Genomic DNA, 24,126 nt, shown 5'->3' with positions numbered 1-24,126 from the left:
CCTCTAGGGACCACTTTTACAAGCTATACTTATTTTCTTTCTTCTGAAAGAGATGGTAGACAGAGAGAGGTGCTCCTGGTGGAGAAGTAAGGACTCCATAGGGAGAAAATTCTCATGAGCCCCAGACAGAACTATGCCTAGACAAATGTCTGCTGCAGAAGATTTAAAAAGAGAAGGATAGAGAGGAAAGGGAACCATTAATGACATATGGAACTTGACTGAAAAAAGGAGAAAAAAAAATGAAACAGAAAGAAAAAGACAACTTTCTGAAAGCAGGTTAAAGAAGCAAAAAGTGTTACTTGTTTTAAGAAAGAGAATGCCATGTCTGCACAATAAAATCCAAAACAGCTAGGGGAGCAAAAAATTGAACTTTATACTAACTCCCTCGGACCTAAGCTCTAGCATCTCCTGGCCTAGATCTCTAGGGGTTTCCTCATAGTGAAACCCCTCAGTCAGTGAATAGTGTTCTACATGAACCCTCTCCTCTACACTCCCAGCCAAATATCTCAGCCCTTTTAATTCCTTTCCTTTCTCCAGATTCTTGTCCAGTTAGTTCACTGCAGTTCATCAGCTAGCCAAAGGAGAACGATCCTGCCTCATGAGCTAATTGATTTCTTCTGGCTCGTTGACTAAGGTAGTGCCCTTAAGAAATTGTAAGGATTCTTTCTAGAAGGAGCTGGGGCTGTACTCCCCAAAAGAGAACAGTATTTCATGGAGACCTAGATGCTGGTCCAGCAAGTATTCAAAGCCATGGGATAAACAAAGTGGCATCTCTCTGGATTTTACTTGAAGATTAAGGCTGGAGGGCTATACAGTGTTTAAAAGTCTGAACAACCGTCTGAACAACCTCCAGCTCTGTTCACAGGTGTCTTCCTGCCTAAGGAAGGAAAGTTTGAGAAACTGGTTTAGGACCTTGCACATAGTTAATAACACTGGCCACTCATTAAAGCTTCCCAAGCACATTGTATACATTATAGCAGGGGCATCTGTTAAAGGTATGGGTATTAAAATGGCTATTTTTAAGGACATACTAGGCATGAAATCCCCATATCACCCCTTCAAAGACTCTGGCCCTCATTTTTTTTTTTTTTTGAGACAGGGTTTTTGCTCTATCATCCGGGCAGTGGCACAATCATAGCTCACTGCAGCCTGCACCTCCTGGGCTCAAGCAATCCTCCCATCTCAGCCTCCAGAGTAGCTGGAACTGCAGGAGTGCACCACTGCACCAGCTAATTTTTTTTTTAATGTTTGTAGAGATGGGGTCTTGATATCTCTACAAAAAATGCCTCAGGCTGTTCTCAAACTTCTGGGCTCAGGCAATCCTCAGCCTCCAAAGTTCTGGAATTACAGACCAACTGTCTTTCTCTCTTTCTCTCTCTCTCTCTCTCTCTCTCTCTCTTCTTTCTTTCTCTTTCCTTCATTCTTTCTCTCTCTCTTTTTTCTTTCTTTTTTTCTTCTTTCTTTCCTTTCATGGGGGTCTTATTTTGTCACCCAGGTTAGATTGTAGTGGCAGTCACATAATCATAGTTCACTGTAGCTCCAACCTCCTGGGCTTCAGTTATCCTCCCACCTCAGCCTCCCAAGGAGCTGGGACTACAGGTATGCACCACCATGGCTGGTTTTGTGTCTATGTGTGTGTGTGTGTGTAGACAGGGATCTCACTGTGTTGCTTAGGCTGGTCTCAAATTCCTGGGCTCAAGCAATCCTCCTGCCTTGGCCTCCCTCCTGTGCTGGAATTACAGGTGTGAGCCACTGTGTCCAGCCCCTCGCTTTCTTTGTTCCTCTGTTACACAAGTATTACACTAGTCTGGAGTCAGATTATCTGGTTTTGAATTCTGGCTCCAATACTTATTTATCTTAGACAAGTCATTTACTGCACTGAATCTCAGCTTTTACATTTGTAAAAGAGAGCGATCATTTAGAAGGTGAGATTTGAACACAGATGTGAAAGAAGTGAGGGAGCTAGCTAAGCAGACATCTTAGGGAAATATGTTCCAAGAAGAGGGAGCAGCTAGATAGAAGATTTCAAGGTGGGAGAGGATTTTGGGTGTCATAACGGTTCTCACTACACAGTGTTTTTGTTAAGAGAAACGAGATGATGCATGTAAAGCATTTAGCATAATACGTGCAATACCACGTGTTTAATAAGTTTGGTTTATAATGATTATCATTGTTATTAAAGTCATATTTCTAAATGTTTAGTATGTTGTAGAATCTTTAAAATAATCCATAAAACACATTCATGTAGTGATGCCTCTTTGAATATATATATACATTTCTTTTTGAGACAGAGTCTTACTCTGTCACCCAGCCTGGAGTGCACTGGTGTAATCTCAGATCTCAGCTCACTGAAACCTCTGCCTCCCAGGTTCAAGCGGTTCTCCTGCCTCAGCCTCCCAAGTAGCTGGGATTACAGGACTACACCACCAAACCTGGCTAATGTTTTTGTATTTTTAGTAGAAACAGGGTTTCACCATGTTGTCCAGGCTGGTCTTGAATTCCTGAACTCATGTGATCTGCCCGCCTCAGCCTTCCAAACTGCTGGGATTACAGATGTGAGCCTCTGTGCCCAGCTATTTTCTTCTATGTATATTCTTGATTCTTATACATACAATCTTGAGCTGAAAATATTATTTCTGAATTATTTTCTTCCTTGGTAAGAGCCATGCCAATGGTATAAACTATGTTATATTAAGAATTTTTCAAAAACTAAATGGAAGATGTGACTACTGTTCTCATGTCTTCGGTTGCTTTTATCAAGTTCTCAGTGCTTTTTTTATCTGAAAGGCTGCTAACTGTCAAAAGCACAGCCACTTTCCAGGGAGGACTTTCTATTATTCCCAATCAATCTAGCCATCTTTCTTTTCCATTTCTCTCTTCATTTTAGAATAAAAGAATGGGGAAATTTTTTGTAATTGGAATTCTATTTTGCAATCTCAAAATGTATATCCTCAGAGAAATAAAAGTTCTTGCATGCACATTAGTGCTTTGTGAAATATACCGTATGGGAGTGAGGATGATGAAATTAAAAGGTAGGAAATAACATTAATTGAAAGCCTTCTGTGTGCCAAATATTGTCATAGCTTCTTTATATTAAGTTAAATCCTTGAAAGACCTTCCTACATTGATATTAAAGTGTGGTCCAGATCAGCAGCATTCATATTACCTGGGAGTTTCTGGAAAGGGGGGCTCTTGAGCCCCAACCTAGACCTACTGAGTAGAAATCTGTATTTTAATAAGATTCCTCAGGTGTTTCATATGCACATTAAGTTGAGAAGTACCTCCCTAGCAGGACGAATATCATTAATACCATCTTCCTCTAGTGGGAGAGGTATGCTTTAGAGAGAGTGCATAACTTGTCTAAGTATTCACAAATACTCACAGGTACTGGTGGTCCAGGAATTAACTGAGGTCTGTTTACGGAGTGGAGTTCATGCTTTTTCTCCTGCACTATTTCTCTCACTACTTCTTTTTGAAAGGTACATTTCATAATCTATTTTACAGAAAAAAATATAGAAGAAATCGGTCAGCTCCCACTTGAATGCACTTTGAAAGCATTTGCCCAGACAGACAAGCTGAGTATAAACACCTGGTCCAAAGAAGAAAGATTGGAAGATGATAATTGAGTGTGTGTGTGGCTGTGGGTGGATGAGTCACATAATCCCATGCTCTCTTGAGGTAACCTGCCTTTCTGTTGAATTAGGGAATCCAAGTGTAATTGTTGGCAGGATTCTCCTAAAATTCTGCTCTGATGAGCAGAAGACAAGAGCAAATGGGGAAAGGTAGAGCATGGCCTGAGGAGATGAACAATCTGGTGTATGAGAGAGGGAATGTCTTTTTTTATGAGCAAAGAGGTATTTTTATGGTTTGTCTTGAGTGAATAGCCTCTGATGTTGGGAAGACAGACTGGTAACAGCTGGACCACACTTTGGATCAGTTGCCACAACAACTTGATACATTTGTCTCTAGTGTCATTTGATCCCCTTGAGAGCTGTATTATCTCAATGTAGATGTTTGACTTTCTGACCTACTCTGTGCAGTGAACACATCTGTTTGATTGTATTCCTCAGATTACAGACAGTTATTCATTTGGGAGTTTGCATTCTAGAATTATAGGCACTGGCAACCTCACAGGTGACTGGAACTAATAGAACCATCTTCATGGCTCTAATAGAACCATCTTTATATTTGCCACTCTTAGAACTCTGATTTCAGGGGCAAATTATACCTCATAGCATCTGGGAAAATCATGCAGATATTTAAAGTCATCCCCAATTTCTGATAATATATTCCACTTTCTCATCTCAGGTGATCTTTGCAAGAAACACTTTACAAACTTGATTTCAGTATGAGTTATCATTAGTAGTTACCTTTTTTTCTGGAAAAATTAAGCAAGAGACACTCACCTTTTAAAGGTTTACAAAATAAAATTGAATGCGCCTGTGTGATTTCAAGAGTCATTTACATTTTTCCCCTTAAGAAACTTAGAAATGACTGCTGTCTTGATGACAAATTGAGAGTGAGCCCAGCTACTGTCATTAGAGAAAGGGCTGAGTGCTTTGCATGAATCATTTATTCTGACAGACATTTGTTCTCCTTAGGAAAAGCGCCCACTTTCTCTTCTCCTTGATGAGAAATGGTCAAGCACTCTTATCCCATCTCCCAAATTTATGGGAGCTGAAACTGGAGGGCTTGATAAATTATATTACACGTCTGTGCCCACCATCACCACCACCATCATCTTCTTTGAAATTCATGGCTTGTTTCAGAACAAAAGCATAAAAAGCAAAAATAAATGAATGTCATTAGAAGCTATGGAGGAGGGTTTTGAGCTTGTGTAAGATGTGATTTCATTATTGTCTAGAGTTTCATGGCTATTTCTGGGATCAGGGAGTTTCCTAAACAGAATATACTATTGTTAGGTGGCAGCGTAACTGTGATTTTCTGCTAGTAGTTTGGTGCGGAGGTAGATAGCTATTTCCTGTCATTTTCCCCCTTTTTCTCTTCCTTGCCACTTCATTTCTTATAAATAAAAAGAAACAAAGTTAAGGGTAACATGAAAGAACTATCAATAGCAAATACTTCTGTTAAAATTCTGTACTTGGCCTATAGAAGTCAAGGAATTCAAAACTTATGTAATTTTTTCTTCATGTACATTGTATATAATTAATACAGTTTTTCCAGTGCTTTAATGTGAATCACATGAGGCCAAACATTATGAGCACTTCAACATTTGCATTTCCTGTTCTGTGTAAGTAATTTTGTAAATTTGAGGTTAACCTCACAAGCTTTGAGTGGAGCAAGGAGGGAGATGGCCAGGTGGGCTTGGAAAATGCCTCTCCTTTTTGGATATTTGGTGTGCCCTGAGTGAAGGGATAGTGATTTCCTTGTGATGTGTTGGGAGTTTTCATTGCACCAAGAGTCATAAGCGGGGCACAAAGCCTTTGTTCCAGGCAGGGAAATGTCAGTAGCATCACCGCTACTAGCAATCTTTCAATGCTTGAGAAAACCACCTTATTCAGACAAATGAGTGGGCAGGCTGTGGGCTGGTGAGACTCAAAACCCCAGGAAAGACCTCAAGGACATAAGAGATTTCTCACATTCTTGCCCTTTACCCCATAAGCCAAAACTCTAATGCTACATTTTTAGGGTTTAAAAGACTTGAAGGTAGTAAATTCTGTTACAATTCTGATTAAAATATTGATCTTAGAAAAATGCATAAGCATATGTGCATTTGTAAAACTGTGTATCACATACACACATACACAGTTTTACAAAGGGCTCACAGTTTTTGTGGATACCTAGATCCCATCCATGGACCTCATAAGGACTCCAGATGCTCTATTTTAAGAACTAGGTTTGGACATGAACAGACACTTATCAAAGAAGACATTTATGTGGCCAACAAACATATTTTTAAAAAGCTCGGCATCACTGATTACTGGAGAAATGTAAATCAAAATCACAATGAGATACCATCTCACACCAGTCAGAATGGCGATTTTTAAAAAGCAAGAAACAACAGATTTTGGCAAGGATGCAGAGAAAAATGAACATTTTTACACTGTTGGAGGGAATGTAAATTAGTTCAAACATCATGGCAGACAATGTGACAATTCCTCAAAGATCTAAAAGCAGAAATACCATTTGACCCAGCAATCCCATTACTGGGTATATAAATCCAAAGGGATATAAGTCATTCTGTTATAAAGATATATGCACATGTATGTTCATTGCAGCACTATTCACAATAGCAAAGACATGGACTGAACCCAAATGCCCATCAATGATAGACTAAATAAAGAAAATGTGGTACCCATACACCATGGAATATTGTGCAGCCATTAAAACGAATGAGATCATATCCTTTGCAGGGACATGGATGGAGCTGGAAGGCATTATCCTCAGCAAACTAACACGGGAATAGAAAACCAAACACCACAAGTTCTTACTTACAAGTAGGAGCTGAACAGTGAGAACACTTGGACACATGGGGGAACAACACACACTGGGGCCTATTGGCGACGGGGAGGGGAGCACGGCATGGGGAAGAGAGAGCATCAGGATGAATACCTAATGGATGCTAAGCCTAATGCCTAGTTAATGGTTGATCTGTGGAGCAAACCGCCATGGCTCACATTTACCTATGTAACAAACCTGTACATCCTGCACATGTACCCCGGAACTTAAAAGGTGCAGGAAAAAAAAGGAACTAGGTTTGAGCATCACTTCCTCCTGCCCTCACACCCTCGTACCACACTGCTAACTTCCAGGTCCCCAACTACTTATCAGTTCTGAGGCTTTAGGCAAGTCAGTTTAATTTATCTGAGCTTTTATTTCTTTACCTGTAAAATTTGACTAATAATCTACCTCATAGAATAATTGTAAGAGAAAAAAGATATAACATGTTAAAGAATTAGGCTAACCCAGATGAAATTGCCACAATTTCTGACCCACAGTAAAAAGCAATCTCATAGTTCAATCTAATATCTAACATAGATCATTGTAAGTGGGAAACAGTCAATAAATGTTGAATCTGAATCTGTTTCATTTGGGGAGGAAGTGGAATGATGATAATTAAAGATGGCTTTTAAGATAACTTCCCTGATCACATTGTAAAATACATACTTTATTCCTGAAGAACACCCTTAACAGTGCTGTGGGGAGACAATTCTGAGTCTGTCCTTTATCATGACTTGCTCCTGAGCACAAAATACAAAAAGTTTCAAAGCCACGGTTTTAGATTACAAGATGGTTTAAAGATCTCCCATAAAGACCAGGTGCAGTGGCCTATGCCTGAAATCCCAGTGCTTTGGGAAGCCATGGCAGGTGGATCATGAGGTCAGGAGTTTGAGAGCAGCCTGACCAACATGGTGAAACCCCATCTCTACTGAAAATACAAAAATTAGCTAGTCATGGTGGTGCACACCTGTAATCCCAGCTACTCAGGAGGCTAAGGCAGAAGAATCGCTTGAACCTGGGAGGCAGAGTTTGCAGTTAGCCAAGATCAAGCCATTGCACTCCAGCCTGGGTGACAGAGTAAGACGCCATCTCAAAAAAAAAAAAAAAGATCTCCCATAAGAAGAATAAACTTAAACACAATACTTTATAGCTTTTCAGCAGTCTAGCCAAAGTTGTATTATTTAATTAATAAAAATTATGTCATAGCACATATATTAAGCATATTGTTCCTGGAACTATGCTTTTGATCAAAACAATATTATTCTACAGTTAACTCTTAAACACAGGGATTGGAGGAACCATGTCCTGCACAGTCAAAAATCTGCAAATAAATTTTGATGCCCCAAAAAGTTAACTTTTAATGACTAGAAGCATTACTAATAACATAAACAGTTGATTAATACATGTTTTATATGCATTATATACTGTATTCTTACAATAAAGTAAGCTACAGGAAAGAACATGTTATTAAGAAAACATATTATTTATTAAGTGGAAGTGGATCATTATAAAGGTCTTTATCTCATCTTCACATTCAGTAGGCTGAGGAAGAAGAAGGGGAAGAGTTGGTCTTGCTGTCTCAGGAGTGGCAGAGGAGGTGGAAAGGGAGGCAGGAGAAGCAGGTGCACTCAGTATAACTTTTATTAGGGAAAAAAAAGCCACAATGTAAGTGGAACCACACAGTTCAAGCCCATGTTGTTCAAGAGTCAACTATATTTTGTAGATGATGAAATAGAAGTGAGAAAGTGAAATAATTTAATCAGTATGTTGTCTTTATTATAATATATTTAGTCAGCAGCAAAATATCTTCTAGAACTTAGATTTCTAGAATTTCGTGTCTTATTTCTTTACCTGATTGGACATATACTTATTGAGCACCTGCTATGTGGCAGGCTCTATGCTCCTTCTGTTCAGTCCTATGGTATGGTTTATCAAGTTCTCCTGCCTGCCCCTGAGTTTACCTCAGGCAAGTCTATCTCTGAGGTTGTTTCTAATCTGTCAAAATAATTGTTTAAGCTGAGTCATCTCTAGACTGCATTTCAGTTCTAAATACTATTCTAAACAGAAACAAGATAAATAATGTCAAGTATCACCATGATAATGATGTTGGTGCTGATTTTTCCTATTCTACCCAAATAGATAAATTAAGCATCTGTAAGTAGACTAGAAACAAGATTAGTCTACTGTATAATCAGTTTTGTGGTGGCAGAATGAGGCACTTTGTAATTAGGTATTACATTTACATTGGATATAAGTAAATAAGGAGATGAAGTAGAAGAAAATAAAGGAGCAGAGAAACAGGAAGAAGATTGGAAAATGAAGACAACAGGGAAAGAACAGTGACCAAGGATATTCGCTGTTTATATCTTTTATCTGTGATAGGTTTAAAATATTGAAAAGTATGACCATATAGGATACTTTTTCTAAGACGGTTTGTCTTTTTCTGAACATTTACCAGAAGAACAGTAAAAAGGAGATGAAAACTGGGAGTGCTAAAACACACTTATCCCTTTAAATGTAACCAGTTTTCCCAAGGCTGAGACTGCCTTTAGTATACACATTAAGACATGTTGGATTTGGGGGAAAGTGACTATGTTCCTCCAGTTAGACAGAGGTGTACCTACTTCAGGGGTCCAGAATAAAAGTTTTACATATTGTAGAAGGGTTTTTTTTAAAAAAATTAAGCCAGTGGGTTACTTTCTGTCTTCAAGTAGGAGTTAGTTAACAGGAAGAAAATGGTTGCATTTCATATAGGTCTCCACTAGCTGCCAACCCTTCTAATGTCAATTGGCGATCAACCAGTATTTCAAGGCCAGGTGACACTGTGACTAGCACCTCTATGCCAAGTATCTCAAGACCCTCAAACTGTCACAATTAAGTGACATGTTGCTAGAATACTCATTACCAAGGGTGCCATGCTTGTACTGTTAGAGCCTTAGCACATGAACTTGACCACTTGAATGCCAACATGGTGTACTCCTTGCAAGGCCACTTCATGGCCTTCTGACCTGTGTGGTACACAGGGCTCAGAGCTCACCAGGGCCCTGTTACTTGCTTTAATGAGCTGCCGTCACAGTCTTGAAATTCTTAATAATTTTTTAATAAGGGGTTCCACATTTTCATTTTGAACTTGGCTCTCCAAATTATGTAGCCAGTTCTAATTCCTTGTAAACACTTTTAGACTTTTTTATTTTTTGCTCTCTTTTAAGATTTTCACAAAAATTCTGGGATTGTCATCACATATCTGTCTAAATCAGTGCAATCAGGGGTACCAAGGAATAAGTAAATAGAATCATTCAATATGATTCTGCTCTGCTTCCAACATGACAAATGCTGAAATTCCTCTTTTGGACTATTACCTCAGGTTTACCTTACCCAAGATCTTTTTCTTACAGAGCTAACTCTTTGCCTTCTCCCTGCTGGAATTAATAGCTGTATGGGTCAGGCACTTATTATATACATTGTACTCTGTATGCATCATCTCATTTAATCCTTACAAAAACCATGGAAGCTTGGAACTATTAGGCCTTTTTTACACATGACAAAGGCAAGGCTCAAAGGCTTCTCTAAGTTACCCAGGATTTGGATTTAAAGTTAAGCCTAACTCTTTTTGGCCGTGGGGTTGGGGGGGCACCACCAGCATCTGTTCCCCATTACATGAAGATTCGTGTGTGTGTTTGTGTGTGTGTGTGTGTGTGTGTGTGTGTAAGACCAGTATTTGCTGCCATTTGGAGTCCTTTCTCTCTCTCAGTTCTGACTCTTTCTTTCCCTTTGTCTCATCTTCTATCTTCCCCCTTTTTCTCATTCCTTTTTTTCTAGGTTCTTACTCTTTCTGGACCAGGACTTCCCTTTCTTACTCATTCTCTAGCCCTTACTGAAAATTCTTTTTGTTGTAAGGAAATTCCTCCACGTCCCACATCCTTTTTTGCTCTGTTGCCTAGGCTGGGGTGCAGTGGTGCAGTTGTAGCTCACTGCAGCCTCAACCTCCTGGGCTTAAGGAATCCTCCCACCTCAGACTCTAAATAGTGCCATCATTCCGAGCTAGATTTTTTCTTTTAGAGAGAGGGTCTCACTATGTTGCCTAGGCTGGTCTTGAGCTCCTGGCCTCAAGTGATCTTCCTACCTCAACCTCTCATCCTCCACATCTTTATCCTTTACAACAAATACCCCCTTTATCTTCTTGCCTTTTGCAATTTTATGACTTTGATATTGTCTAATAAATAAAGTTTATGTAAGCCAACCACAACGCAGGAGAGAGATAACTATTTTGCATATATCATAGAAAATATTATTCTCTAAAGTAAAAACTAATCAGTTATAGCAAACTTGATATTATTATCATTGATCTCTCAGCAAACAAAGCAGATTAGATAATGTATATTACTGCTTTTTCTACCTTAATTTTATAAATATTTATTGAACACAACTGCATGTTAATATTTTTAAAGAAAATATAGTTATTATTAGCATTCAATTATTTTAATTCTATTCAACAAGGTTTTTATAGATTTTAATAAAAATCATTGTATGCCTGGCCTATTTAGTCTCACCCCAACTGTCAATAATCAGCTAACTGTTCTTATATCTGGTCTATCTTACTTCTCAGTCCTTTTTTACCACTGCCATTTCTAAAATGTACATCAGAATATATTTATCTGTTTAAAAATAGGGATTCATTAAGTAGCTATTTATTGAACATAGAATATACTGAGCATATCATGGGTACTAGGAATACAATGGAGAAAAAGACAGACATGAGGACCTATTGATATAGCAATTAAATTCTAGAGATAACTTCCTATTTTCTCCTTGGTAAGATCAACTCTTTAGAACAACATGTAAGGTCTGTCATAATCTAGATGTCACTTACCTTTCCAGCTTCTACCTTATCTCTCCATTCTTCTACTTCCTTTGCCTTTAACATGCTGCGCTCCAATTTAGGCAATGGTTATATTTCCACACTGTGCTCTTCCAAGCTAATGCTATTTTTTCTCCCTGGAATGCCTTTCATTCCCTTCTTCATCTTACAGAATCTTACCTCTTCTTTAAGTTGCGCTTCAATGCCAAACTTTCATCTTCCTTACGAAGCCTTTCCTAATGAATCTACATCTCAACATAGCAACTATCGAATTAGAACATCCTTTTTCTTTCCCTTCCCTTATCACCCTTTGAAACTGGGGCTTGTCCTTAAGCACTAAATTTAAAGATCCACGAGAAAAGTAAAAGAAGTTGGGGTGGGGATGAAGAATTACAAAGTCCATTAGCAAACTGAATGCAACACTATTATTTACCTAGAGTTATTACTTGGTTGTTCTCAATCAGTTGATTAGTAAACATTGAATGACATATAGGAGTATTAGACAAGATCTATTAGATTATTCTCCTTTATAATGCAGTGGGGAAGATACAATTTTTATATGAAACTATAGTGATTAGTACAAAAGAGTAAGTAATAGAGGGCTAATTTTGAGGCACGGACTAAACAAAATTTATAGATCTTCATACCGAAGGCATATAAAGAGACGATTTGACTTGGCTCTCTAACTCCAAGCAAGAAGATAAGGTGACCTCATTTTACAGATGGAGTAAGTCCCCAAATCAATGACCAAATAGTAGCAGGAGAGACCATAACTCAGGATTTTATGTTTCTCATGCAGAACTCTTTCTTCTATACTACCACCAGGCAATTCATCAGCAAATCCTGTTAGTTCTCCCTTCAAAATAAATCCAGATTTTAAACTCTAGTAATTTTTGCTAGTACAGTTGAGTATCCCTAATTCAAATATCTAAAATCTGAAATGCACCAAAATTCAAAATTTTCTGAACACCAACATGACTCTCAGAGGAAATGCTCACTGGAGCATTTCAGATATTGAATTTTCAGATTATGGATGCTCAACTAATAAGTATATAAATGCAAATACTCCCAAATATGAAAAAAAAAATCCCAAACCTGAAATGCTTCTGGTCTTGAGCATTTCCAAGGGATACTAAACCTGGATCACCAAAATTCAAAAACAGTTTTTATTTCTTCCCCAGACTATTACAATAGATTCCTATCTGCTTGCTTCCGCCTATACCCTATTCCAATAAGCAACTATGTTGATCGTACCATTCCTCTGCTCAAAATTCTTAATGTCTCTTTATCTGACTTGGAATAAGAACCAAAGCCCTTAAAATGGCCTGTATGGCCCTAGTTAACTGGCTCCCTGACCTTATCTCCTGCACCACTGTCCTACACTCTGCCATGCTCTACTCTCCCCTCTGGCATACTTCCTGTTCCTTAAAACACGACAATGAGGCTCCCACTCTAGGTCTTTGTGTTTGCTTCCCCTTTACCTAGAATAGTCTTCCTCCAGAAATCTGTACGTCTCCTTCATTTCTTTCAGGACTCTGCCCCAATGTCAAAGTGGCCTTTCCTGGACTCCTTTTGTGAAAGAGCGATCTTTTCTCCTGATCTCAACCCTCTTTGTAACCCCTTTATTCTTTATTTTTTCTTTATTGTTTTTTTTTTTTGTTGTTGTTAATTTTGGATACGGGGGCACACATGTACATTTGTTACATGAGTATATTGTGTGATGGCAAAATTTGGGGTACAAATGGTCGTGTCACCCAGGTAGTGAGCATAGTACTCAATAGGTGGTTTTTCATCCTACACCCCCTTTACTCCCTCCTCTCTTCTAGTAGTCCCCAGTACCTATTGTTCCCATCTTTATGTCCGTGTATATTCAAAGTGTAACTGGCACTTATAAGTGAAAACATGCCATATTTGCTTTTCTGTTCCTGTGTTAATTCACTTAGGATAATGACCTCAAAGTACATCCATGTTGTTGCAAAGTACACAATTTTTTTTTAGCTGCATAGTATTTCATGGTATATACGTACCAAATTTTCCTTATCCAATCCACCATTGATGGGCACCTAGGTTGATTCCCTGTCTTTGCTGTTGTGAATAGTGCAGCCATGAACATAGAAGTGCATGTGTCTTTTTGGTAGCACAATTTATTTTCCTTTGGGTATATATACCCAATAATGAGATTGCTGGAATGAATGACAGTTCAGTTTTAAGTTCCTTGAGAAATCTCCAAACTGCTTTCCACAATGACTGAACTAATTTGCATTCCCACAAGCAGTATATAAGCATTCCCTTGTCTCTGCAGCCTCCACAGCATCTGTTATTTTTCACTTTTTAATAATCACCATTCTAAGTGATGTGAGATGGTATCTTATTGCGGTTTTGATTTGCATTTCTCTGATGATTAGTGATGTTGAGCATTTTTTAAATATGTTTGTGAGCCCTTTGTACATCTTTTGGTAAGCATCTCTTCATCTCCTTTGCCTATTTTTAAATTGAATTATTTGTTTTTGGCTTGATTTGTTTAAATTGGATTACTTTGGTTTTTGCTTGATTTGCTTGCTCAATTTGTTTAATCTTTGTAGATTCTAGATAGTAGATCTTTACTGAATACACACTTTGTGAATATTTTCTGTAGGCTATTTAATCCATGATTTTCTTTTGCTGTGCAGAAGCTCTTTAGTTTAATGAAGGCCCATTTGTCAGTTTTTGTTTTTGTAGCAATTGCATTTGGTGATTTCGCCACAAATTATTTACCAAAACCATATGGAAAAGGGTATTTCCTACATTTTCTCTATGACTTTTATAGTTTGAGGTATTACATTTAAATCTACAATACATCTTAAATTGCGTTTTTTGTATATGGTGAAATCTAGGGGTCCAGATTCTTTCTTCTGCATATGCTTACCCAGTTATCCCAGCACCATTTATTGAATAGGAAGTCCTTTCCACATTGTTTATTTTTGTCGACTTTGTTGAAGACCAGATGGTTGTAGCTGTGTGGTTTTGTGTCCAGGTTCTCTATTCTGTTCCAATGGTCTATGTGTGTGGTTTTGTACCCATACCATACTGTTTTGGTTACGCTAGCCTTTTAGTGAAATTGGATAACATGATGTCTCTGGCTTTGTTATTTTTGCTTAGGATTGCTTTGGCTGATTGGCCTCTTTTTTGGTTCCATATGAATTTTAGAATAGATTTTTCTACTCACTTGACATTTGATGTTTTGATAGGGATAACATTGAATCTGTAAATTACTTTGGAAAGTATGGCCATTTTAACAATATTAATTCTTCCAATCAATGAGCATGGAATATTTTTCTATTTATTTGTGTAATTTCATTACTTTCAGCAGTATTTTGTAGATCCTCTTATGGATATCTTTTACCACCTTGGTTAGACATATTCCTAGGTATTTATTTATTTGCATTTTAGGTTTTAGGGTACATGTGAAGAACATGCAAGATTGTTGCATACATACACACATGGCAGTGTGATTTGCTGCCTTCCTCCCCGTCACCTATGTCTGGCATTTCTCCCCATGCTGTCTCTCCCCAACTCCTCACTCCCTGCTGTCCCCCCACTATTTCCCTCCAACAGACCCCAGTGTGTGATGCTCCACTCCCTGCGTCCATGTGTTCTCATTGTTCAACACCCGCCTATGAGTGAGAACATGTGGTGTTTGATTTTCTGTTCTTGTGTCAGTTTGCTGAGAATGATGGTTTCCAGGTTCATCCATGTCCCTACAAAGGACACGAACTCATCATTTTTGATGGCTGCATAGTATTCCATGGTGTATATGTACCACATTTTCCCTGTCCAGCCTATCATCGATGGGCATTTGGGTTGGTTCCAGGTCTTTGCTATTGTAAACAGTGCTGCAATGAACATTTGTGTGCATGTGTCCTTATAGTAGAACAATTTATAATCCTTTGGATATATACCCAGTAAAGGGGTTGCTGGGTCAAATGGAATTTCTATTTCTAGGTCCTTGAGGAATCGCCACACTGTCTTCCACAATGACTGAACTAATTTAGACTCCCACCAACAGTATAAAAGTGTTCCTATTTCTCCACATCCTATCCAGCATCTGTTGTCTCCAGATTTTTTAATGATCGCCATTCTAACTGGCATGAGATGGTATCTCAATGTAGTTTTGATTTGCATTTTTCTAATGACAAGTGATGATAAGCATATGTTTGCTGGCCTCATGTATGTCTTCTTTTGTAAAGTGTCTGTTCATATCCTTCGCCCACTTTTGAATGGGCTTTTTTGTTTTTTCTTGTAAATCTGTTTTAGTTCTTTGTAGATTCTGGATATTAGCCCTTTGTCAGATGGCTAGATAGCAAAAATTTTTTCCCATTTTGTTGGTTGCCGATTCACTCTAATGACTGTTTCTTTTGCCACGCAGAAGCTGTGGAATTTGATTAGGTCCCATTTGTCTATTTTGGCTTTTGTTGCCAATGCTTTTGGTGTTTTGGCCATGAAGTCCTTGCCTATGCCTATGTCCTGAATGGTTTTGCCTAGATTTTCTTCTAGGGTTTTTATGATGTTAGGTCTTATGTTTAAGTCTTTAATCCATCTGGAGTTAATTTTAGTGTAAGGTGTCAGGAAGGGGTTCAGTTTCTGCTTTCTTCATATGGCTAGCCAGTTTTCTCAACACCATTTATTAAACAGGGACTCCTTTCCCCGTTGCTTGTTTTTCTCAGGTTTGTCAAAGATTGGATGGTTGTAGTTGTGTTGTGTTGCCTCCGAGGCCTCTGTTCTGTTCCATTGGTCTATATCTCTGTTTTGGTGCCAGTACCATGCTGTTTTGATTACTGTAGCCTTGTAGTACAGTTTGAAGTCCGGTAGTGTGATGCCTCCTGCTTTGTTCTTTTTACTTAGAATTGACTTGGCTATGTGGGCTCTCTTTTGGTTCCATATGAAGTTTAAGGTGGTTTTTCCCAGTTCTGTGAAGAAGGTCATTGGTAGCTTGATGGGGATAGTGTTGAATCTGTAAATTACTTTGGGCAGTATGGCCATTTTCACAATATTGATTCTTCCTAACCATGAACATGGAATGTTTCTCCATCTGTTTGTGTCCTCTCTTATTTTGTTGAGCAGTGGTTTGTAGTTCTCGTTGAAGAGGTCCTTTACAATCCTTGTTAGTTGTTTTCCTAGGTATTTTATTCTCTTTGTAGCAATCGTGAATGGCAATTCGTTCTTGATTTGGCTCTCTTTAAGTCTGTTGTTGGTGTACAGGAATGCTTGTAAAAATGGGGAACGCTTCAAGAATGTGCGTGTCATCCTTGCACAGGGGCCATGCTAATCTCTGTATCATTCCAGTGTTAGTGTATGTGGAGCCAAAGCAAGGACCCTAGGTGTTTATTTTTTATGGCTATTATAAATAGGATTTTTTCTTGATTTGGCTTTCAGCCACAATGTTATTGGTGTATTGAAATGCCACTGATTTCTGTACATTGATTTTGTATCCTGAAACTTTATTGAGGTCATTTATCAGTTCCTGGAGACTTTTGGGTTTTCTATGTATAGAATTACATCATCAGCTAAGAGAAAATAGGTTAATTTCTTCTTTTCTTATTTAGATGCCTTTTATTTCTTTGTCTTGCCTGACTGCTCTGGCTAGGACTTCAAATACCATGTTGAATAGGAATAGTAAGAGTGGGAATTCTTGTTTTGTGCCAGTTCTCATGCGGAATGTTTGCAGCTTTTGCCCATTCAGTATGATCTTGGCTGTGGCTTTGTCATAAAAGGCTTTTATTATTTTGAAGTATGTTCCTTTGATGCCTCACCTATTGAGAGTTTTTATCATGAAGGGATGTTGAAATTTATTGAAGACTTGCTCTGCATATGTTGAGATGATCATATGGTTTTTGTTTTTTATTCTGTTTGTGTGGAGAATCACAATTATTGATTTGCAAATGTTGAACCAACCTTGCATACCAGGAATAACACCTACTTGATTGTAGTGAATTAACTTTTCGATGTGCTGATGAATTTGGTATGCTAACATTTTATTAAGGACTTTTGTGTTTATGTATTATTGATTTGCATATGTTGAACCAACCTTGCATACCAGGAATAACACCTACTTGATTGTGGTGAATTAACTTTTCAATGTGCTGCTGAATAGGGTTTATTAATATTTTATTAAGGATTTTTATGTCTACGTTCATCAGGGTTATTGGCCTGAAGTTTTCTTTTTTCATTGTGTCTCTGCCAGATTTTGGTATCAAGATGGATGCTGGCTTTATAAAATGAGTTAGGGAGGAGATCTGCCTCTTGACTTTTTTGGAATAGTTTCAATATGGTTGATACCAGTTCTTCTTTGTACATCTGGTGGAATTTAACTATAAATTCATCTGTCTGGGATCTCTTTTTGGTTAGCAGGCTTTTTATTACTGACTCAACTCCTGAACTTATTGTCTATTCAGGTTTTCACTTTCCTCCTTGTTCAATCTTGGGAGGTTGTGTGTTTCTAGGAATTTATTTATCCATTTCCTCTAGACTGTCTACTTTGTGTACATAAAGGCGCTCATAATAGTCCCTGAGTGCCTTGAGGATGGTTGTCTTTTCTGTTCTAGTCTATTTCTGAGGGATCAGTTGTAATGTCATCTTTGTCATTTCTGATTGTCCTTATTTAGATCTTTTTTTTCCTTTGTTAATCTAACTAGATGTTTAACAATCTTGTTTATTCCTTTAAAGAACCAGCTACTGATTCTTTTATTTTTTTATTGCATTTTAGGTTTTGGGGTACATGTGAAGAACATGCAAGATTGTTGCATAGGTACACACATGGCAGTGTAGTTTTCTGCCTTCCGTCCCCTCACCTGTATCTGTCATTTCTCCCCATGCTATCTCTTCCCACCTCCCACCCCCATCCCTCCCCCATTTCCCCCCAATGCACCCCAGGGTGTAGTGCTCCCCTCCCTGTGTCCATGTGTTCTCATTGATCAACACCCACCTATGAGTGAGAACATGCGGTGTTTGATTTTCTGCTCTTGTGTCAGTTTGCTGAGAATGATGGTTTCCAGGTTCATCCATGTCCCTACAAAGGACGTGAACTCATCGTTTTTGATGGCTGTGTAATATTCCATGGTGTATATGTACCACATCTTCCCTATCCAGTCTATCATCGTTGGGCATTTGGGTTGGTTCCAGGTCTTTGCTATTGTGAACAGTGCTGCAATGAACATTCTTTTGCATGTGTCCTTATAGTAGAATGATTTATAATCCTTTGGATATACACCCAGTAATGGGATTGCTGGGTCAAATGGGATTTCTATTTTTAGGTCCTTGAGGAATCGCCACACTGTCTTCCACAATGGTTGAATTAATTTACATTCCCACCAACAGTGTAAAAGTGTTCCTATTTCTCCACATCTTCTCCAGCATCTGTTGTTTCCAGATTTTTTAATGATCGCCATTCTAACTGGTGTGAGATGGTATCTCAATGTGGTTTTGATTTGCATTTCTCTAATGACCAATGATGATGAGCATTTTTTCATATGTTTGTTGGCCTCCTGTATGTCTTCTTTTGTAAAGTATCTGTTCAGATCCTTCACCCATTTTTTAATGGGCTTGTTTGTTTTTTTCTTGTAAATCTGTTTTAGTTCTTTGTAAATTCTGGATATCAGCCCCTTGTCAGATGGGTAGACTGCAAAAATTTTTTCCCATTCTGCTGGTTGCCAATTCACTCTACTGACTGTTTCTTTTGCCATACAGAAGCTGTGGAGTTTGATTAGGTCCCATTTGTCTATTTTGGCTTTTGTTGCCATTGCTTTTGGCGTTTTGGTCATGAAGTCCTTGCCTACGCCTATGTCCTGAATGGTTTTGCCTAGATTTCTAGGGTTTTTATGGTGTTAGGTCTGATGTTTAAGTCTTTAATCCATCTGGAGTTAATTTTGGTGTAAGGTGTCAGGAAAGGGTCCTGTTTCTGCTTTCTGCACATGGCTAGCCAGTTTTCCCAACACCATTTATTAAACAGGGAATCCTTTCCCAATTGCTTGTTTTTGTCAGGTTTGTCAAAGATCAGATGGTTGTGGGTATGTTGTATTTCCTCTGAGGCCTGTGTTCTGTTCCATTGGTCTATATCTCTGTTTTGGTACCAGTACCATGCTGTTTTGATTACTGTAGCCTTGTAGTATAGTTCGAAGTCCGGTAGTGTGATGCCTCCTGCTTTGTTCTTTTTACTTAGAATTGACTTGGATATGCGGGCTCTCTTTTGGTTCCATATGAAGTCTAAGGTGTTTTTTTCCAGTTCTGTGAAGAAGGTCATTGGTAGCTTGATGGGAATAGTGTTGAATTTGTAAATTACGTTGGGCAGTATGGCCATTTTCACAATGTTGCTTCTTCCTAACCATGAACATGGAATGTTTCTCCATCTGTTTGTGTCCTCTTATTTTGTTGAGCAGTGGCTCGTAGTTCTCCTTGAAGAGGTCCTTTACGTTCCTTGTTAGTTGTTTTCCTAGGTATTTTATTCTCTTTGTAGCAATCGTGAATGGCAGTTCATTCTTGATTTGGCTCTCTTTAAGTCTGTTACTGGTGTATAGGAATGCTTGTGATTTTTGCACGTTGATTTTGTATCCTGAGAAGTTGTTTATCAGTTTCAGGAGATTTGGGGCTGAGACGATGGGGTCTTCTAGATATGCAATCATGCAAATAGAGACAATTTGATCAGCTACTGGTTCTATTAATTTTTTGTTTGAACTTTTGAATCCCAAAGTGTTCAGTTCTTCTTTGACTTAATTATTCCTCTTTTTCTTCTAGAAATAATTATTTTTTATCTTGTTTCTCTAGGTGCAATGTAAGCTTATTAATTTGAGAATTTTCTAACCACTTGACAAAGGTGTTTAGTGCTATAAACTTTACTTTTACTACTACTTTAGTTGCATCTCAAAGATTTTGTTAAATTATGTCTCTATTATCATTAATTTCAAAGAATTTTTAATTTCTGCTTTAATTTCATTGTTCACTCAAGAATTATTCAGGAACAAGTTGTTTAATTTCTATGTTTTTGTGTAGTTTTGATAGATCTTTTTGGTATTAATTTTCTATTTTTATTGCACTGCAGTCCAAGAGTATGCTTGGTATGATTTTGATTTTTTAAAATATATTGAGACTTGCTCTATGACTGAACATGTAGTCAATCTTAGAATATGGTCCATGAGCAGATAAGAAGAATATATATTCTGTGATTGTTGGGTGTAGTATTTTGTAGATATCTATTAATTCCAATTGGTCAAGAATTGAGTTTAAGTCTAGAATTTTTTTTTTAGTTAGTTTCCTGCCTAAATGATCTAACACTGTCAGTAAGGTGTTAAAGTCCCCCATTATTACTGTAAGGCTAATTCTTTTCATAGGTCAAGAAGAACTTGTTTTATGAATCTGGGTGCTCTAATTTGGGTACGTATATATTATGATAGTTAGGGCTTCTTGTTGAATTGAATTATTTATCATTATACAATTCTCTTCTTTGTCCTTTCCGATTGTTGGCTTAATGTCTGTTTTATCTGATAGAAGAATATCTATTCATGCTCTTTTTTGTTTTCTGTTTGCACGTTAGATCTTTTTCCACCCTTTACTTTGAGCCTGTGAATGTTATTACATATTAGATGGGTTTCTTAAAGAGAGTAGACACTTGGGTCTAGTCATTTTTATCCAGCTTGTCACTCTATGCCTTTTAAGTGGGGAAATTTAGACCATTTACATTCAGGGTTTGTATTTATATGTGAGAATATGATCCTGTAATCATGTTATTAGCTTTTGTTAGATTTGATCATGTAATTGCTTTATATTGTCTGTGGCCTATGTGCTTGAGTGAGTTTTGTGGTAGCAGGTATCAATCTTTTCTTTCCATATTTAGTACTCCCTTAAGGATTTCTTATAAGGCTAGTCTGGGAATAACAAATTCCCTTACTGTTTGCTTGTCTGAGAGGGATTTTATTCTCCCTTGCTTATGAAGCTTACTTTGGTGGGATATGGAATTCTTGGTTGATTTTTTTTTTCTTTGAGGATGCTGAAAATAGACCCCAATCTCTTCTGGCTTGTAAGTTTTCTGCTGAGAGGTCTGCTGCTAGCCCAATGGGGTTCCCTTTGTAAATGGCCTGACCTTTCTCTGTAGCTGCAGTTAAGATTTTTTCTTTTGCATTTACCTTGGTGTATCTGATGACCGTGTGCCTTGAGGGTGGTTTTCTTATATGGTATCTCACAGGGGTTCTCTGTATTTCTTAAATGCATATGTCCACATCCCTAGAGAGATAGGGTAAATTTTCATGGACCATTTCATCAAATATGTTTCCAAGTTGCTTACTCTCTCGTCTTCTCTCTCTGAAATGCCAGTGAGTTGTACATTTTGTCTCTTTACATTAACTCATATGTTTCAGAGGTTTTGTTCATTTAATTTTGTTTTTCCATTAGTTTTGTCTGAGTTCATTTAAAGAGCCAGTCTTGAAACTCTGAGATTTTCCTCAGCTTGGTCTGCTCTGCTCTTAGTGGTTCTGACTGTATTATGAACTTCTTCTAGTGAATTATTCAATTCCAGAAGTTAAATTTGATTCTTTCATAAAATGATTACTTTATCTTTCAGTTCTTGGATCATTTTATTGGATTTGTCGGATTGGGTTTCAGCTTTCTCCAAGATCTCAGTGAGTTTCCTTGCCATCAAGATTCTGAATTCGTGTCTGGCATTTTAGTCATTTCAATCTGGTTAAGAAGCTTTTGGGGGTTGGAGTGGCTGTTTTATTCTTTTTGAGGTAAGGAGACACTCTGGTTTGTTGAATTGCCAGAATTTTTGTGCTGATTATTTCTCATCTGAGAGGGCTGATGTTTGTAATGTAAGATGAATATAGACCATTGGCTTCATTTCTGGGTGCTTTCAGAGGCCCAGGACTCTTTACAGGATATATATTTGTGTCTAGATTTTTGCCTCAGGTTTTACAGGGACTATATACTGGCAAAATATTTTCCGTGTTATAATTTAGGCTACAGTCCAGTAGATGACGTTTGAGAGTGATGGCCAATAGATAGTCGTTACTCAGCCACCAGCCTCTTTTGTATTTCAGTGCATTCTCAGTAGTGCCGTGATAGTGGGTGAGAGAGATGATCCCTTTACTAAGTCCATTCCTGCGCCTTGGAGGGGCCCCCTCTGATCAGTGGTACCCATGTTTCCTTTGCCAGGTGTTCTGAGTCATGGGACTGCCTCAAGCAGAGTCCTTGGCTGGCAAACAGGCTACACCCTTTTTGGACTGGCCCTGTGGAAGGAGGTATGCCCTGCTTCCCTGCCAGCCCACAAACTGAGGCATGTCACCTCATTCAGTGTTCTGAGAATGGGAGCTCCTCCCCTGCTTGGGCAGAGCGGTTGAGTGGAATCACCAGGTCCACCATCTGGGTGTTTACCAAGGTAACACAGTTGTGCCCACTGGCAGAGTTTAAGCCGGGTCTGAGCCACTTGCACGGAAAGCCCAAGCCAGTTTTGCCTGGCTAGAAGCAGCAGAGATGGGTGGAGTCATCTGGTCTGCCATCTGGGTGCCTTCCAGGGTAACACAAAGCTATACCCACCAGCAAAGTTCAAGCTTTGTCAGGGCTGCTGCACTGGAAGCCCAAGCCAGTGAGTCCCACCCTACTAGAAGCAGCAGGTGTTGGGAGGAGGTCTTAACGTGTGTGTGATGGAGTAAATGTTTGCTAAGCGGCAAAGCAAAAAACATCGAGCCATCCCCAGGCAAAAAACTGCTAAAATAAGCAAGAAGTATGTATTGATCATGCACTAGTTAAACCAGCTCCCAAAATACAGAATATTTAACCTTATCCCCATTGCTAACTCACAAAGAGTGCTATTTAGCTTATTTCTATCTCAGTAGTCAACAGGCACTATCTGCCTGTTTAGTCTATCTTTATTCCATAAAAAAAAAAAAACACTAAGCACCTGCTTATTAAAAATAATCACTTGTTCACAAAGAATAAATATGTGGATCAGAGTCTGCTTTGGGCTGTCAGCTGGGAAATGCTGCCAAACCCCTAACGGTCCCACTCTAATCCCACATTTGCACTCTATCTTTGTTTCTGTTTCTTAATTCCTTCAGCACCGCCTGGGTTGGGTTCTCTACAGCCAAGCTAGTCTCTGCAGCAGGGGTGGATGGAATCAGCCGATTCACCTTTCACCAGGGAACTTAGAGCTGAGCCTACCCACAGTGTTCAGACAGGGGCAAGGCCACTGTGCTGGAAGTGGGAGCCAAGCTTTATCTGGCAAGGAGGAATGAAGCAGTTTGAGTGTTCCTTGGCACTGTGACTGTGACCACTATTGGTGTTACGGTAGCTGGTGCCAAGCTGCTCAAGGATCCAAGGTCCATGGGGCTCCCTGTGGTCTTGAGTGACCTCTAAAAGGTTCCCTGGGTGGCTCTCTGTACCAGTCTACAGGCCCATGGGGGTAAAGAGAGTTCTCCCATTCCCAAGATTGTACAGGTCCCTGTGGGAAGTGTGATCACCTGGTGGTTCTCACTTTCTCATTCTTTCCCCATATTAGGGAGCATCTTCTGGCTCTGCACCAGTCCAGGGTGAGTGGCTCCCCAGCTTCAGTTCTTCCTGTGTCCCCTTGCTCTCTTATTGAATCCCAACATGGTTTCTTAAACAAGCTACTTGAAGAGTTACTATTTACTCACAACTTTGTTTATTCTCTGTGAGAGTAACATATACTAGCCACTTCTAGTCAGTCCTAGAACCCTCTAGTCCTATTTTTTTTCTTTATAGCACTTATCCCCAGTATGATTCACTTATTAGGTTTCTTTCACCCTTGTACAATATAAGTTCCATGA

The 24,126-nt window shown here is 38.6% G+C and overlaps 1 protein-coding gene and 1 pseudogene across 3 annotated transcripts in view; one reads left to right on the top strand and one right to left on the bottom strand.

Annotated features, from left to right (window-relative positions):
• HPSE2 (heparanase 2 (inactive)) overlaps positions 1 to 24,126 on the top strand; it is an 841,690-nt gene that overhangs the window by 612,154 nt on the left and 205,410 nt on the right. The window lies entirely within an intron of this gene.
• LOC120362622 (U6 spliceosomal RNA) lies at positions 16,569 to 16,668 on the bottom strand (annotated as a pseudogene).

Source organism: Saimiri boliviensis, chromosome 12 (assembly GCF_048565385.1).
Source record: "Saimiri boliviensis isolate mSaiBol1 chromosome 12, mSaiBol1.pri, whole genome shotgun sequence".
Taxonomy (NCBI): domain Eukaryota; kingdom Metazoa; phylum Chordata; class Mammalia; order Primates; family Cebidae; genus Saimiri; species Saimiri boliviensis.
This window is presented reverse-complemented; position numbering and strand designations above follow the sequence as displayed.